Genomic DNA, 18,769 nt, shown 5'->3' with positions numbered 1-18,769 from the left:
TTGTGCAGTACACAGTGTCCTTAAAATAACACTTTATGGATATCTACTTGTTTATTATCTTATGCATATGCATGATCTACCACACATACAGTTGCAATCAGAAAGATCATGGGAAAAAGATGCATGCAGTAAACAAAGCATATCAATCAAAACTGAAAATCATATACATTAGACCTCACAGCGAACAACACCTCCTTCTTCTGGATGACAAACAGAAGCTCCAAGAATTATCTATTGAGGAAATTTCATGCAGGGAATGACATGCTATTGCAGTATATCTGTCCTCTACTTCATTTTAACTCTGAATAAAATTGTCCATGTATTGTTTCAACATAGATCACAGTAAGATATTCCTGTAGTAAGAGAAAAGAGAATTATATCTTCATTTTTATATAATCCATCTATTAATTATGTTCCAAAAATCTACATAGTTAACAGAATTTCTCAGTTGCTGTCTACTCTGTGACTCTATGAAGTTTCTCTTTTTACCAATCTACATCTTGCAGACAAACCTCAAAGGATGCACATACATGTTATAAATATTCCCTTCATCATCAATATTCAGATAATTCTATGACAGGAACTACAGTTGGCTCTTTATTTCCAATACCAAGAATGAATAAGAGGCTGCCTGAGGAGGTCTAAAGACAGCATGGTTAGATATTCTGTGTACTCAAAGTAGGGAGCTCTGAGTTCATAATAGCACCAAGGAATCCAATGATTCAAGGAGAACATTTTACAATACTAAGAACTTGCAAGTAAAATCACAGGTGTTACTTGGAATCCCATTGCATAACTTGAAAAGATCACTACATGAATGTATATAGTGGCTACTGATGTTATATTTAGGAAGTGATCTCCAGTGCCAATATGTTCAAGACTACTTCCTACTTTCCCTTCTATCAGGTTCATAGTAACTGGATTTATGTTGAGGCCTTTGATCCAATTGGACTTAAGTTTTGTGCACGGTGACAGATATGGATCTATTTGCAGTCTTCTACATGTTAATATCCAGTTATGCCTGTACCATTTGTTGAAGATGTTTTCTTTTTCCATGGTACAGTTTTGGCTTCTTTGTCGAAAGTCATATGTTCATAGGTGTGCGGATTAATGTCAGGGTCTTCAGTTTAGTTCCATTGGTCCACATGTTGGTTTTTATGCCAGTATCAAGCTGTTTTTATTAATGTTGCTTTATAGTAGAGCTTGAGGTCAGGGATCATGATGCCCCCAGAGTTTGTTTTATTGTACAGAATTCTTTTGGCTATCCTTTTTTTGTTTTTTTGTTTTTCCATATGATGTTGAGTATTATTTTTCCAGGTCTGTGAAGAATTGTGTTGGGATTTTGATGGGGATTGCATTGAATCTGTAGATTGCTTTTGGCAAGATTGTCACTTTTACTATGTTAATCCTATCTATGCATGAGCATGAGATTTCTCTCTATTTTCTGACATCTTCTTAAACTTCTTTTTTCAGGGACTTAAAGGTCTTATCATACAGGTCCTTTGCTTGCTTAGTTAGAGTTACTCCAAGGTATTTTATATCATTTGTGGCTATTGTAAAGGGTGATGTATCTCTGATCTCTTTCTCAGTGCATTTGTCATTTGTATGTAGGAGTGCTACTGATTTTTTTTTTTTGAGTTAATCTTGTGCTACATTGCTGAAGGTGTTTATAAGCTGTATGAATGCCTAGATCAGATTTTTGGGGTCACTTATATATACTATCATGCTATCTGCAAATAGTGAAAGCTTGACTTCTTCCTTTCCAATTTGTATCCCCTTGATCTCCTTATGTTGTCTTATAGCTTTGGCTAGAACTTCAAGTACTACATTGAATAAGAATGGGGAGAGTGGAGAGCCTTATCTTGTTCCTGCTTTTAGTGGAATCACTTTGAGTTTCTCTCCATTTACTTTGCTGTAGGCTGTTGGCTTGCTGTAAATTGCTTTTATTAGGTTTAGGTATGTACTCTCTATTCCTGATCTCTCCAAGACCTTTATCATGAAGGGGTGTTAGATTTGTCAAATGACTTTTCAGCATCTAGTGAAATGATCATGTGATTTATTCTTTCAGTTTGTTTATATGGTGTATTACATTGACAGACTTTCGTATGTTGAACCTCACTTGCATCCCTGGGATGAAGCCTACTTGATTATGGTGGAAAATTATTTTGATGTGTTCTTGGAGTCTGTTTGCCAGAATTTTATTGAGTATATTTACATCAGTGTTCATGATTGGTCTGTAGCTCTCTTTCTTTGTTGCATCTTTGTTTGGCTTGGGAATCAGGGTAATTGTAGGCTCATAGAAGGAGTTTGGTAATGTTCCTTCTGTTTCTATTGTGTGGAACAATTTAAAGAGTGTTGGTATTATCTCTTTGAAGATCTGGTAGAATTCTGTTGCTGGTCCTGTCCTTTTTTTTTTTTTTTTTTTGGTTGAGAGACTTTTAATGACCGTTCCTATTTTCTTAGGGGCTATTGGTCTATTTAAATAGTTTGTCTGTTATTGATTTAACTTAGGTATGTGATACCTATCCAGAAAATTATCCATTTCTTTTAGATTTTCCAGTTTTGTGGAGTACAGATTTTTGAAGTATGACCTGATGATTCTCTGGATTTCCTCAATGTTAGTTGTTACGTCTCTCTTTTCATTTCTGATTTTGCTAATTTGGATGCTCTCTCTCTTCCTTTTGGTTAGTTTGGATAAGAGCTTGTCTATCTTGTGGATTTTCTCAAAGAACCAACTCTTTGTTTCACTGATTCTTTGTATTGTTCTCTTTGTTTCGATTTTATTGATCTCAGCTCTGAATTTGATTATTTCCTGGTGTCTATTCTTCCTGGGTGACTTTGCTTCTTCTTGTTATAGAGCTTTCAGGTGTGCTGTTAAGTCACTAGTGTGAGTTTTTCCAACTTCTTTATGTGGGCATTTAGTGCTATGAATTTTCCACTTAGCACTGTTTTCCTAGGACCCCATGAGTTTGGATATGTGGTATATTCATTTTCATTGAACTCTAGGAAATCTTTACTTTCTTTATTTTCCCTTTGACCCATTGATGATTTGGTGAGCATTATTGAGTCTCCATGAGATTGTAGGCTTTCTGTAATTTTTGTTGTCATTGAAATCTAAATTTAAACCATGTTGGTCTGAGAGAACACAGGAGGTTATTCCAATATTTTTGTATCTGTTGAGATTTGGTTTTTGGCCAAGTATGAGGTTGATTTTAGAGAAGGTTCCATGGGGTGCTGAGAAGAAGGTATATTCTTTTTGTTAGGATGGAATGTTCTGTAGATATTAAGTCCATTTGAGTCATATTATCAGTTAAGTCCTTTATTTCTCTGTTAAGTTTTGATTTGGCAGATCTGTCCAGTGGTGAGAGTGAGGCATGCAAATCTACCACTATTAATATATGGAGGTTTATATGTGATTTAAGCTTTAGTAATATTTCTTTTACATATGTGGGTGTCCTTGTGTTTGGGGCATAAATGTTCAGAATTGAAACTTCATCTTGGTGGTTCTTTCCTGTGATGAGTATGTAATGTCCTTCTTGATCTCTTTCGAATGATTTTAGTTTGAAGTCTATTTTGTTGGATATTAGGATAGCTACACCAGGTTGTTTCTTAACACCATTTGATTGGAAAGTCTTTTCCCAGCCTTTTATTCTGAGGTAGTGTCTATCTTTGAAATTGAGGTGTGTTTCTTGTATGCAGTAGAAAGATCGGTAATGCTTCATGTCCATTCTGTTAGCCTGTGTCTTTTTTTTTCTTTTGTTTTTGGAGACAGGGTTTCTCTGTGTAGCTTTGTGCCTTTCCTGGATCTCTCTCTGTAGACCAGGCTGGCCTTGAACTCATTCAGATCCATCTGGCTCTGCCTCCCCAGTGCAGGGATTAAAGGCATGTGCCACTACCACCCAGCACCTGTGTGTTTTTATAGGTGAATTATGTCCATTGATATTAAGTGATATTAATGATCAGTGATTCTTCATTCTTGTTATTTTTTGGTGGTAGTGTGAGTGTATTTCTCTTCTTTGGGGTTTACTGCTGTGGGGTTATCTATTGCCTATGTTTTCATGGGTGTATCTGACTTCCTTAGTTTGGAATTTTACTTCTAGTGCTTTCTGTAGGGCTGCATTTGTAGATAAGTATTGTTTAAATCTGGTTTTATGTCGGAATGTCTTGTTTACTCTGTCTATGATGATTGAAAATTTTGCTGGATATATTTGTCTAGGCTTGCATCCATGGTTTCTTAGTTTCTGCATTATATCTGTTCAGGTCCTTTGGCTTTCAAAGTCTCCATTGAGAAATCAGGTGTTATTTTGATAGGTTTGCCTTTATAAGTCACTTGGCCTTTTTCCTTTGCTGCTCTTAATATTCTTTCTTTATTCTGTTTGTTTAGTTGTTTAATTATTATGAGGTAAGGAGACTTTTTGGAGGGGTGGTCTGGTCTGTTTGGTTTTCTTTTCTTGTTATTTTGATTTCACTCTTTTTTTCATTTTTTTTTTTATTAAGAAATTTTCTACTCACGCCACATATGGTTTTCTATAGGCTTATGTATCTTCATAGGTATTTCCTTCTTTAAGTTGGGAAAGTTTTCTTCCATGATCTTGTTGAATATATTTTCTGTGCCTTTGAGTTGGTATTCTTCTCCTTTTTCTATCCCTTTTATTCTTAGTTTTGGTCTTTTCATGGTGTCCCAGATTTCTTGGACATTTTGTGTTATGACTCTTTTGGCTTTGTCATTTTCTTTTTTTGACTGACAAATCCATTTCCTATATTGTATCCTCTTCACCAGAGATCCTCTCTTCCAGTTCTTGTATTCTGTTGGTTATGTTTGCATCTGTGTTTCCTGTTCATTTCCTCAGATTTTCTATTTCCAGTATTCCCTCTGTTTGTGTCTTCTTCATTATTTCTATTTGTTTTTTCAGGTCTTGAACTGTTTCCCTCACCTGCTTAATTGTGTTTTTCATGGTTTTCCTTAAGGGATTTATTGCTTTCTTCCAATTTTTTATTTGTCTTTTCCTCTATTTATAGAATTCCTCCCATTTTTGTTTGACATTTTCTCAATTTCTTTATTGATTTCCTTCACTTTTTTGTTCATGTTTTCCTCAATTTCCTTTTTCATTTTTTCTTGAAAGACTCTAGCATCTTCATGATGCTATTCTTAAGGTCCCTTTCTTCTGCTTCTCCTACCTTGTGATGTTCAGATCTTGCTGTTGGAGGAGGGCTAGGTTCTGGTGATGCTGTGTTGCTCTTTATGTTGTTGTATGTGCTTCTGCATTGACATCTGCCCATCTTCTCATCTAATGGGTATAATAGGTGCCTGTGTCTGAGTGAGTTGCTGTTGGTCCACTCTGTGCTTGTTGTATCTGCATCTCAGGGGCCCCTTCTGGGTCTAATCTTAGCTCTTGTTCTATTTGGAGCAGGAAGTGTCTGTGTCTCCGGGAGCTGCTCTTGGGTCAACCCAAGCTAATTGATTCTGTGACTCATGGATTCATTCTTGGTCTTATCAGGGCTCTTGGTCCAGTCAGAGTTGACAGAGTCTGTGTTTTAGGAAGCCTCTCTTGGTCCAATGAGAGGTGGCATATTCTACTTCTCAGAAAACCACTCTTAGTCTAATGAGGACTGGCAGATTCTCTTTCTCCTGACGTTACTCTTGGTCCAATGATAGCTCTTTGTCCAATGAGAACTTTCTCTCTAAGTACAATGAGAACTCTCTCTGGTCCAGATGAGAGCTGGGGGTTGGTTTCCAAGCTTCAGGAAGTGGCAGGGTTCTCGGGTGAATGGGGATGGGGGCAGGGCAAGTAGATTGCAAGTCTGCTGGGAGGATCTCAGAGAAAGGGAACCTACCCACAGGAACCCTGCCAGCTGGACAGCAACTGGGGCAGAAAGGTTGGGGCCCAGGCATGGGTCCTGGGGGCAGGCCTCCCTGGATATGAACAGAGTTACTCACCTATAGGTCCAAATAGAGCTGAGGGTTGGTTTCCAAGCTTCAGAAAGTATCTTGGGTCTCAGGCAGATATGAATGGGGCCAGGGCATGTAGATTGCAAGTCTCCTTGGGGGTCCTGGTGAGGGAGACCTTCCCATGTTTTTCTGCAATCATCCCTATCATCTAGTAATATTTTCTGGTACAAACATACTTTGAAGGCTCTGTGTTTCTTATTTAATAAGACCGTTCAGAATTACATCTACCTTTGGTGCCCATATGGCAAGAAATCATTAAAAAATCACCTGGCTCCCCAGCTACCAGGCTTCCTGTGGCCAGGCTTGTAGGTGGCCCAGCTTCTTGTCTTCCTGGCAGCCTGGCTTCCTGGCTTCCCATTGCTCAGCCTGTCTTGGCCAAAGTTTGCAGCTGCACTCAACTGTAGCTACAGTAGCTACACCTGGAGCTACTTACGGCCAAACCACCAACTCAAGTGGTTGGAGCTTAAGGAAGATGCAGCCCAGGCTTCATTCTGCTCAAGCAGGAACAAGTGGCTGGATTTCAGCTTTTAGCCAGAACACGTGGCTATCCTTCCTTCCTTCCTTCCTTCCTTCCTTCCTTCCTTCCTTCTCTCTCTCTCTCTCTCTCTCTCTCTTTCTTTCTTTCATTCTTTCTTTCTCCATCTCTCTTTGGATTCCCATCTCAGACTCTAGGTAACTGTTTTGAAATCCCCTTGGATTTGTACTGTTCTACACAGACTTGGTACATCAATTTAGATATCAGATATTTTAAAGGAAAAAAACTACTTAAAAGAGAAAAAAATTCCACATGAAAATGAGTATTATGTGTACAGTAGAAGAGAATTGGACTTTGTTTGATAAAATATTAGGCAGGCTGAAAATGGAACAACTATATGAGGAGATTAATGTTGAGGGGATGTACATTTCATCAATTATGCACATTATTACTTTCCTTGTCCTTATTTTACTATTTAAAAAGATAGTCAATTTAAGTGCCAGGATAAAAGCTTTAGAAAAACCTGTTAAAATGAATTATAGAGAAATTCAGATTCAGACAGAAGAATTTAACTGTGAAATTATTTCAGAATTGGATTATAAGGTTACAGAAAGAAAGCCGGTTTTCAAATAATCACCCTTAATTTATCTGGTAACCTTACAGCAGCTACCTGGTCAAGTGAATGCACAAAATAATTTCACCTCAATTGAAATGTTAGATTTAAGAAGGTTTAAGGAGGCCATAGTATCTTATGGCATGCATTTCCCATTTGTAAAGCAAATGTTAAACTCCTGGTCAATTTGTAATAAGATTATATCACAGGATTGGAAAGAGCAGGTAAATGCTATCCTGCAACCCAGGGCCCAGTTGCAGTGGCATATGTGGCTCAGAGATGAAGCTAAAAACATAGAAAGTCAGTAGATGACTAGAGGTGTGCAAATCTACCAGGATCAGCTTGTTGGAGGAGGCCAATATGCTGAAATTCAAAGACAATGTTTATTTGATATCCAAACTCTAATTCTATGTCTAATGGCAGCCTTGAATGCTTGATACAGAATTGAGGAAGCAGGAAAGAAAACTGAGTTATTTACAAAAGTTATACAGGGTCCCAAAGAATCCTTTATGGATTTCTTACAAAGAATGACTTCATCAGTAAATAGAATGGTCCCAAATTCAGAAGCTAGCCAGATAATGAATCGTTGGCTTTTGAGAATGTGAACGTAGTGTGCAAGAGAATAATTATGCCATTAAAGGCAAGAACTGCACCCATGGAAGATTGGATTAGAGACATGTTTAATGTTGAGTGTCATGACCATGATGATAATGTGAATAGGAGAATCAATTTCAAGAGGATTGGGGAATGTCAAATATTTTGGATGTGGAAAGCAAGGACATTTGAAAAGGGACTGTAGCAGGGCAATCCGAGAAACAATGTTTCTTCAAGGAACAATGGCAACAAAATGCCCCTTCCTTCTGGAATATGCAGAATGTGTGGTAAGGGTAAACATTGAACCAACAAATGTAGATCAACAAGGGACAGACAAGGTAATCTTTTGTCTCAGTTGGGAAACTCCCAGAGGGGCCTCAGGCAGGCACCCATAGCAATTCCAGTTCAGATCTTTCCAGTTCAGATCTTTATTGCAGTTCAGATCTTTCCTGAAGAAACCCCTACTAAGCGTGTTTAAATAACCAAATGCCTGTTGGAATAAACCAGGCTGCTTGTGGTGATGAAACACCTGAGAAAGAAAGAATAGAAAATTCAGGAGAAACCATAAAGAAAATTTTTGGCAAACTTCTATAAATGAACAAAGACCAAAATTAACAAGAGAAATAAATGGTGTTTTGTTGTCTGGTCTGGTAGACACATGTGCTGATGTAACCATAATTGCACGAGAATTTTGGCATCCATCTTGGCCTCTTCAGGAGGTAAATGTTTAGCTGTTAGGAATTGGAACATTATCTCTAGTGAAGCAGAGTGCAAGATGTTTCAAATGTATAGGTCCAGAAGCACAGAGAGGAAAATGAAAACCATATGTGGCTAATATAGCTATGAACCTATGGGGTCGAGACCTGTTACAACAATGGAATACTCAGATTAACATCCCTCCATCCTCAGAAACAAATCATAACCTAGCAAATGTTTCTGAGAGAAATATTAGAAGGTATTATTCTAATGAGTGGTCACCAGCCATCCAGATTGTACAAGAACAGGGCACAACAACTGATGATCTTCCCAAAACACCAACAGCTCTACCTTTAAAATGGTTAACAGACAAGCCTGTGTGGGTTCTGCAATGGCCTTTAACAACAGAGAAACTCCAGGCTTTAGAAGAGCTGGTAGAACAGTTAAATGCTCAGCATATTGAAGAATCTACCAGCCTTTGGAATTCTCCTGTATTTGTTATTAAAAAGAAATCTGGTAAATGGAGAATGTTAACAGACCTTAGAGGAAATAACAAAGTAATTCAGGCAACAAGCTCTCTACAATCTGGAATTCCTATGCCTACTCTGTTATCTAAAGGATGGCCTCTAATAATTATTGATTTAAAAGGCTGTTTCTTTTCAATACCCTTACAAGAAAAAGATAGAGAAAGATTAGCCTTCTTGGTGCCTACTTATAATAATCCTCAACCTGTTAAGAGATCTCAATGGAGGGTCCTACCACAGGGCATTGTTGAATAGCCCAACCCTGTGCCAATATTTTGTACAACAGCCATTGGAAGTGTTATGTAAAAAAAATTCCTAAATCTATAATTTATCATTATATGAATGATATTTTACTAACTGACCCAAGTGCAGATACTTTACAAAGAATGTTTGAAGAAATAAAGAAAATTTTGCAGGGTTGGGGATTTAGCTCAGTGGTAGAGCACTTGCCTAGCAAGCACAAGGCCCTGGGTTTAGTCCTCAGCTCTGAAAAAAAAGAAAGAAAGAAAAATTTGCCTTGCTGGGGATTAGAAATTGCTCCAGAAAAGATACAAAGAGGAGATTCTATTAATTATTTATGATATAAAATAGTCTACAAAAAATGAGAGCCCAAAAGGTGGAAACTAGGAGAGATTGATTATGGACTTTTAATGACATTCAAAGATTATTTGGAGACATTTCTCATCTATGAACTATTGTTGGGGTAAAAAATGATGAACTGAATAATTTGTTCAAAACCTTAGAAGGTAACTAGGACTTAAATTGACCAAGAGAATTATCACCTGAAGATAAGAAAAAATTGGCCTTGGTAGAAAAGAAAGTGCAATCAAAGCTGGATTGCATTTTGGTTATTTTACCCTCTAGGCATTCTCCTACAGGAATTTTAATGTGGAGAGAAGATATTATTTTGGAATGGTTATATTTACGAAATAAATCGAATAAAAAATTAAAAACTTATGTGGAAAATATCTGTCACTTAATTTTGAAAGGAAAATTGAGATTTCATCAATTAGCAGGAATAGACCCAGCAGAAATGGGTGTACATTTAACTAAGGAGGACACTGAAAAATTATTGGCAGAAAGTGAACCTTGGCAAAGAGCTTGCAGTAATTTTTGGGGAGGGATTAACAGCAAATATCCCAAAAATGATAGAACTGAACTTATAAAGGGGGCAGATTGGATTTCACCTCAATTGTATGGGAAACATCCATATCTGGAGCTCATACACTTTAAACAGATGCTTTCAAGCAAGAAATGGCAGGTTATAAGTCAGAAAATTTAAGTAAAGTGGTTAAAAGTCCTTATAATTTGGTTCAAACATCACAATTTTATGCCATTCTGTTGGCATTAATGGATTTTTCTGAACCTCTCAACATAGTTACTGACTCTCAGTATGCTGAAAGAGTGGATTACTTATTGAGACTGCAGAATTTATCCCTGATGGGTCAGAATTAACTTCACTATTTATTTAGGTGCAAGATATAATCAGGAAAAGGAGTAATCCTCTGTATATAACTCACATTTGATCCTATAAAGGTCTGCCAGACCCTCTAGCACAAGATAATGATGGGATTGATAAATTATTGATAGGAAATGTGCTAGAAGCCTCAGAATTTCATTAAAAACATCATGTCAATAGTAAAGTTTTAAAAAAGGATTTTTCCCTAACCAGGCAATAAGCCAAGGAAATCGTACAGAAATGTCCTACTTGTTCCTTTTATAATCAAACTCCATTACCAGCAGGATGTTACATTGGGGACAAGGTTTTGCTTTTGTTTTTATAGGAGAAGATAAGCTGTGGATACCATCAAATTTGATAAAGGTTTGATTTTTAACAAGAGAGACCTCTTAATTAGAAGAGGTGATAGTTCATCAACCAGGGTGACCATTCAATTTAAACTAATTTATACCATTAACACATGCCTTTTTATTTAATCCGATGTTACTTGCTAAAAGTGAACCGCCCCAAAGTTAGTCTTGGGGAAAGGTTTTTGTTTTTGTCTTTTAGGGTAATGAACACTAAGGAATCTGAAGAACATAGGACAAATGAGACATATGAAGGAAAAGGACAAATCATCCAGAAAATAATGCCCCAAGAAAAAGAGTAAAATGGCATATTGGTATATAATCTATAAAATTTCATAAGTCTTCCTAAATGTTTGCTTCTGCTCTTCTTTAAAGACATTTAACACTATTGGTCTTCTTGTAGTGCCAGTTCAATTAAAAATTAAACCTGGTTTAGAGTTGGAGAATGGCTCTCTCCTTCTGTAAACCCAAACATGTTGTTAAAAGGAAAATGCAAATTCCCTGTATCATGCCAGAACAAAGAGCCATCTTCTGATATGGGACAGGAGAAAAAACAAAAAACAAACAAAAAAAAACCTAGGGACTATTCTATTAATAGTAATAATCTCAATTCTTTGATTCTACTCTGACTCTTTAAACTTTTCTTAAATTATGAATTTCATATCAAAATTATATATATAACTTTGTTAAGGTATTAATGGTCATATAGACTACTAACTAATTCTAGAAAAAGGCTTCAACTAACTGCTTGTATATGTCTTTGTGTTTGAGTTTTTATCAGTTTTCTGCAGGAAATCATGGCCAGGCCTAACATCAAAACTGAAGTCTCTAGGAAGAAGATGGGGCCCCACAACAACAATTCCACGTGGACAATAATAATACCAATAAGCTGACAAACATCATCTACAGAGCAGATGCTGTGAAGCACAGGCTGGGTGGCCAGGGACTGCAAAGTCTCCACCATTTCCAGTTCCTGCTGGTAGAAGATCTGCACTCTCTTCTCCTGGAGAAATTCTTTAATTGTCTCACTCAACAAAGACATGAGGCCGGCGAGATCCAAAGTGTCCATATTGCTGGGTGCCTCTTCATCCTTCAGGGCGGGGTTGTGGAATGGCTGGTCATATACTCTTTTGTAGAGCGCAGGCAGCTCAAGCATCCTTGCAATTTGAATGTACCACACTGGATCGTCCACCTTATAATACATGGAGGCACGGATTTCTCGCTCTTCTCTAAACAAGTGCATGTAGCCTCTGACGCGGATAACATCCCCAATTTCTATCTTGGTTTTCTGCTCAATGGTCTCCTGCAATTTCTTAAGCCGTGAGGTCATGCTTAGCTCTCTTGAAGTGCATGGAGCAGCTGGGGCTGGCGAAGACTCAGCATTGCTCCCCTTTTTCCAGCAGGTGCAGCTGATAACCCCAGTGGCATCATCCACTCAATAGCTGTAGAAAGCATCTCTTTCTCTTACGCTAATGACAGTTCCCATGATATCCACTCATCTTATTGGGTGCCCATTGTAAAGATATATTCCTCACATTTGGTGGGACTCCTTCATCTCCAGGATATCCCTGATGTAGAGTTTTGCAAAGGCTAGAAACACAGGATCCAAACCCCAAAAGAGGGACGGGATCTCTGCTTCCCTTGGACTGGATTCACACTGCATCACGAGGCTGTGTTTCGGCATCCGATAACCCTGAGAAGCTCATTTCAGAGATAAGGCTCCTGAGGGCATCTTCAGTTTCTCAGCATCCTTTGAGCTCTCTCTGTGGGCTTTGGTGCCGGGTGTGGAGGAATACTAAGCTTGTCACTTCATCATGAATGATGCAGTAATGGTCTAGACCAGGAACCTAATGACTACTTCAGACATATGTATCTTACATACTATGTAAGGGGACATAATCTGGATACAGACAGTATACCCCTTCTCTAAGTCTGGTATGACTTTTAGGAGAGTAAGTTTTTCCTATCAAGACAGTGACAAAAAAATGGAGAAACATCTAGGATGTGGATAAAATATGTGTGTGTGGATTAGTTTTCCAGTTACATTTAACATTAGAAGAAATGGGACAAGCAAAGCTGTCAGGAGATACACAGTAAAACCTGGTTATTCTGATAATTACATATGCATAAATTCCTGAAACATGGCTTAAGTAGAAAATGCTTAAGCATTCCATTGTAACCCTTTTCAATACTAAATGTACTATATATTGTGATGGTTGAATGAAATATTAAATGTACAAAGTATGAAAATCATTGTAATTTTTATTGGTATTGTTATTTAATTTCTTGAGGTATTTTTTTAGAAATGTTTGCAATACAGTTGATTCTCTGAACATATTTTAGCTAAAAAGGGCATAATTCCTAAATTATCAATGTTATGATCACTGCTGCCAAGTAAATAATTTTAAATAGAATTTTCTCATTTGATATAGGTACTATTTTCTTGTTAAAGTGTAATTTTTCAGTTTCCAATGTACAGACCAGGATGCTATTTTGTATTTATAGCAAGCTACCTATACTGTAGCTTATTGGTTTTAGACACATTGTTGGCAGTAAGACTTTTGCCTATTAATGAAAACAAAAGTTTTATTTACATCTGTTTATCTTTATTGAGTATATTCACTTGCTTTTCAAAACATTTCCACATGTGCAATGCAAGTCCTCATTTTCTACACCATTTGCAAATCAATGATTCTTTTTTACTGTGATCATAACACTTCCAAAAACACACACATGAATGTTAATGAATGCATCCTTCATCTTTAATATTCTGAATATTCATGATAGCAAACATAATAGCAAAGATACCAATAGTGAAGAACAATTCTCAGACACTTCTGCAGGACTGAGGAGACACAGTCAGGTACCCCATAACTTCAGGAGAGACCTTTGAATTACACAGGAGTGCCAGAGAATGCTGTGTTTCAATTATCAACTCTCAAAGCTAAATGAGGATGAAGTTGAGCTCATAGCTTGGACCAGAGGTCCTGTGATAAAAACAAACCTTATATGAATATCGATTGCAACTTCTCATTGATGTATAACAAATCATGTTGATGCTTAGATATCACTGCTATAAAAATAAAAACATCTGCTTTAAATAAACCATGGGGGGTTGGGGAATTTAGCTCAGTGGTAGAGTGCTTGCCTAGCAAGCACAAGGCCCTGGGTTTGATCCTCAGCTCCACATATAAAAAAAATAAATAAATAAACCATGGGAAGCAATATTATATCTAAACAAATGGGCAGAGGAGGTTGGTAAGTTAAGGTATATGATAAGCTTTCAGGATCCTTCAGCAAGATCTCTCTAGTGACCTTCAAAGCCTAGAGAAAACCTGTCACAAAGTAAGGGCCTCAAAGGGAAGCAGTCAGAGCAGTTTAGCTTCACATTTCCTCTCTGGGTGGTTTTTGTTATGGGTTGTATCACTGTGTGAGGGGTGTGAGTTTGTAGACAATAATAAGTTGCCATGTCTTCAGACTCCAGACTGCTGATGGTGAAAGTGAAATCTGTGCCATGTCCACTGAAACTGAACCTAGATGGCACTCCAGGTTGCAAATTGGTTGCCCTATAGATTAGGAGCTTAGGGTCTTCACCAGGTTTCTGCTAATACCACTGTAAGTTAATATCAATGTTCTGACTTGCTTTGCAAGTAATGGTAACTTTAGCTCCTAGAGATGCAGACAGAATGGATGGAGACTGGGTCAACTGGATGTCACATCTGGACCCTGAGATTGGGAATTAAAAACAAATATCCTCACAATTAATAAAATTATGACAAGATTTCTTTCAAAGACCAGAAAGCCACTTGATTTGACTTCTATGAATAGAGAAAATTCAGCTAGTCACTCTTACCTGGGAGCCAGAGCATAAGAAGGCCCAGGAATTGAGCAAGGATTCTCCTGTCCATGCTGTGTCCTGAGTGGGACTGACACTGCAAGTATGACCAGAATTTCAAGAAGTACTCAGAGAAGTGGGCTGTGCTCTGGCCACATGCAAATCATCAGGGACTCTGAGCAGGCAGGCACAGCTGCAGAAGTTCATCTCAATTACTTAGTAAAGCCTGTATTTCTGAGGATCCTTATTCTTTTCTTTTTTTATTTTATAGTATTTTTATTTTATAATTAGCTTAATTTAACGTATCAGCCACGTATTCCCCTGTCCTCCCTCCTTCCACCTTCCAGCCCTTCCCCCCAACCCACCCCCCATTCCCACCTCCTCCAAGGCAAGTTCTCCCCTGGGGAGTCAGCCCAGCCTGGTAGACTCAGCCTAGGCAGGTCCAGTCCCCTCCTCCCTTCACCAAGGCTGAGCAAAATGTCCCAGCATAGGACCCAGGCTCCAAAAAATCCAGCCAACGCACCAAGGACAGTTCCTGGCTCCACTGCCTGGGGGCCTCCCAAACAGTTCAAGCTAATCAACTTATCCAGAGGGCCTGGTCCAGTTCCATTCCTCTGACATTAGTTCACAGTTCATGTTTTTCCACTAGTTTGGCTATTTGTCCCTGTGCTTTTACCAATCATGGTTTCAATATCTCTCGGTCATACAATCCCTCCTCTCTTGCTGATTGGACTACTAGAGCTCCACCTGAGTCTCGGCCATGGGTCTCTGCATCTGCTTCCATCAGACACTGGATGAGAGTTCTATCATGACAGCCAGGGTGTTTGGCCATCCAATCATCAGAGCAAGTCAGCTCAGGCACTCTCTCAACCATTGCCAGTAGTGTACAGTGGAGGTATCTTTGTAAATTTCTGGGGACCTCTCTAGCACTCTGCTTCCTCATTCTTACCAGAGAGGTATAGATTTCCTGATGGAAAATGTGTTTGCCTGTGGTAATCAAAAACCAGCATCTAGAGTCTATGAACAGCATAGATTCATCTCTTTTGAGTTTACTCTGTGATCCCTTGCTTCCATTTCACAATGCCAGGAACTTTAAAATGTCTACAAACTCATTTCTTTTGTCACAGTTTATGTTATTGAGGTTAACAACAATTCATCTGCACAGTAATTTTTATATATCCTTAATATGAAGTTGAAATGAGAAACAAAGTCATCAGCAAGGATTATAAAGAAGGGAAGGATTTGTCATGCTTAAACATTCATGTCTAATTAAATAATTTGTCTCTTCCATTTACTATTGCCTTGCCCAATTAATTCTATCATGGCTAGTCAATGTAATAAGGCTCTGAAGCCTATGGGCTAACATTCATAGCTCTGCTCATAATTACAAATATCTATGCAAGATGTTTCCTGGGTTCTCCCAGTTATTGAAATCTCTACCCACAATTAAACTAAGCCATTCTCTACAGAAGTTGAATAAATGTAGTCATTCACATTCTTAAATATAGTATGATAGCTAAGTCTGCACTGTCATCAAAACTCACACAGTACACAAGGGAATGTAGTAATCAATGCATAAACTGTGCCTGGTGGTGCACTCTTGTAGTCCTGGCTCTTGGAGTTAGAAGCAGGGATTCCTAAATTTCAAGGTCATACTTTGTTAAAATTGTAAGCCATAAAGAGATAGAGTGGACCCATATGCTATTGGGGAAAACATCTAAGTTTGGAACCTAGCTAGGAAATTTTAATGATGATCTATTAAACAAAGTTGCAAAATCTGATGTAGTAGAGAAATTATTACTTTCAACACAAATATTCAATACACATTAGAGTCATATCAGATAAAACCATATAGACTGGAAAAATATTAGATAATAACACAGTTAATATAGTTAATCATTGGAACTCCCTAGGCATATATATTATTAGAATTTGTATTTGGCCATATTGTGGCAAGACCACCCAATTTTAAGGCATTCCACAGTTCTATAAAAAAAAAGTAAGGTGTTTCATGTGGTTCAGTTAAATTGGTTCATTTGTGAGGAATTGATGTTCACACAATCATGACATGAATGCTATACCAACAACCTGGAACTTGCTGCTGCTACTGCTGCTGTAGTACCAGCAACTCAGGGTCAACAACAAAAACAAAACAAAACCAAAAAAAAAAATTGCACCCACAAACCACATTGCAGGAAGAGATAAGTGTTTTAAATCTGAAAGAAGGATTGTATTGACTATGTAATGGCATGGAATATGTCTTAATTATTTAGCTGAATCATTGTATGTAGGAACATACTTGTGACCTCTGTATGTAAGTATTAGTACGTGCCTCCAGATAATAAAATTTAAAGACTGTATTATACAATGTTCTCAAAATACACTTTAGATAGTAGAATGAAGATCCTTTGAGATAATTTGAAAGTTTTAGAATAGTCTTGTTTATTAGGTACATACATGGGAAATGTATGACATTTCCACAGTGATATACATACTACAAAAATGCAGCAAAATAGTATCCACATTATCCACCCCAAGAATAGGTGATAAAGAACTTGCTTTCATTGCTTATGTCTTCCCCCTAGAGACACAGACATTCTCTGATGGAAGACAACTCTGGGGGAGAGCAATTGTTCCTCATGAAATAGGAAAGAGTTATAAAAGTGTGAATCCCAAAGCCTCACATGTATCCTCAAAAGCCCAATGATGTCCTCCTCAAGATCAGTGCCCAGGTTAGGAGATCTGAGTCATATCTCTCCATCATTCTGCTGCACAGGTTAACACAGAGATGTAGCCTCTGGTTATCTTATCCCATTATCTCCATCTACACATTTTCCATTCTTTTACTGAGGGACTGCTCAAGGTCTTTGGGTGAACTCAGCCCTGATTCTATTGGAGAAATATTGGGAGATTCTGTCCCATATCAGTCAAACTCTTGACCATATTGCATCTTTGGAGGGAAAAAGAGCTGGTTCCTGAGAAGGTGAGGGAAGTTTTTCTTTTAGTTCGTAGGCCTTGTTAGTGGGACACTGCTCTTCAGTTGACAGTAGCAAGTGGCAGCATCTTCAGTCTCCATGCTGCTGATTGTGAGAGAGTAAGAAGTCACAGACCCACTGCCACTGAATTGAGCTGGGACTCCAGAAGCCATATTGGAAATGACATAAACCAGAATCTTAGGATTTGCTCTCTGCTACTACTGGTATCAGTGAAAGTTATCAGGAATGCCATTTGATCTGGCCCTGCAGGTGATAGTGACCCTCTTACCTTATAAAACAGTGAGGAAAGCTGGAGACTTGGGGAGAACAATTTCTTTATTCAAAAGTATGGAGGGAAAGATAAGAGATAGAAGTTAGTAAAAAAATGAGATAGCATTGAATCCTTTTTAAAAAGGTTTACTTCTATAAGTTCTTTTTCTTTCATTTTATATACCACCCACTGTTCATCTTCCCTCCCCTACTCCCACTGCCCCCCACTTCTCTCCATCCCATCTCCACCCACTCCTCATAATGGGTAAGTCCTCCCTTAGATATTCAACACAGGTTGGATTATGAAGTTGGAGCAGGCCCAAGCCTCTGCCCCTTGCATCAAGGCTGAGTAAAGCATGACATCATAGGGAATGGGCCCTAAAAACGCCAGTTCCTGCATTTGGGATGAGTCCTGGTCCCATTGCAGAGGACCCATAACACTTCAAGCCCACAACTGTCACCCTCATTCAGAGGGTCTAGTGCCATTCCATGCAGGCTCCCTAGCTGTCAGTCCAGTGTCTGTGGGCTCCCACTAGCTGTGGTCAGCTGTCTCTGTGTTTTTTTCCTGTCATGATCTTGATTCCCCTTGCTCCCATAATCCCTCCTCCCTCTCTTCAACTGAACTCTAAGAGCTTGCCCAAATACTTGGCCGTGGGTCTCTTGCATCTGCTTCTATCAGTCACTGGATATAGGTTTTATGATGACAACTAGGGCAGTCAATGATCTGAGTACAGGGGAAGGATAGGTCAAGCACCCTTTCCACCACTGTGAGTCTTAGTTGGGGACATCTTTGTCGATTCCTGGGGATTTCCTTAGCACCAGATTTCTCCTTAACCCCATAATGGCTCACTCTGTCAAGATCTCTCTTTCATTACTCTCCCTGTTTGTCTCTCCCTGAACTCAGCCATCTTGAACCCTCATGTTCCTACCCTCCATCTCCTCCCCTTTACTCCCCCCTCTCAGTTTATCCAAAAGATCTTAACCCTTTCCCCTTCCTGGGGTGATCCATGTGTGTCCCTTTTAGGGTCCTC

General features: G+C 38.4%; 1 pseudogene; it reads right to left on the bottom strand.

Moving 5' to 3' along the window:
• Positions 1-168: 168 nt before the first annotated feature.
• LOC118580224 lies at positions 169-12,342 on the bottom strand (annotated as a pseudogene).
• Between the last annotated feature and the right edge of the window lie 6,427 nt (positions 12,343-18,769).

This window comes from Onychomys torridus, chromosome 3, assembly GCF_903995425.1.
Source record: "Onychomys torridus chromosome 3, mOncTor1.1, whole genome shotgun sequence".
NCBI classification, from domain to species: domain Eukaryota; kingdom Metazoa; phylum Chordata; class Mammalia; order Rodentia; family Cricetidae; genus Onychomys; species Onychomys torridus.
This window is presented reverse-complemented; position numbering and strand designations above follow the sequence as displayed.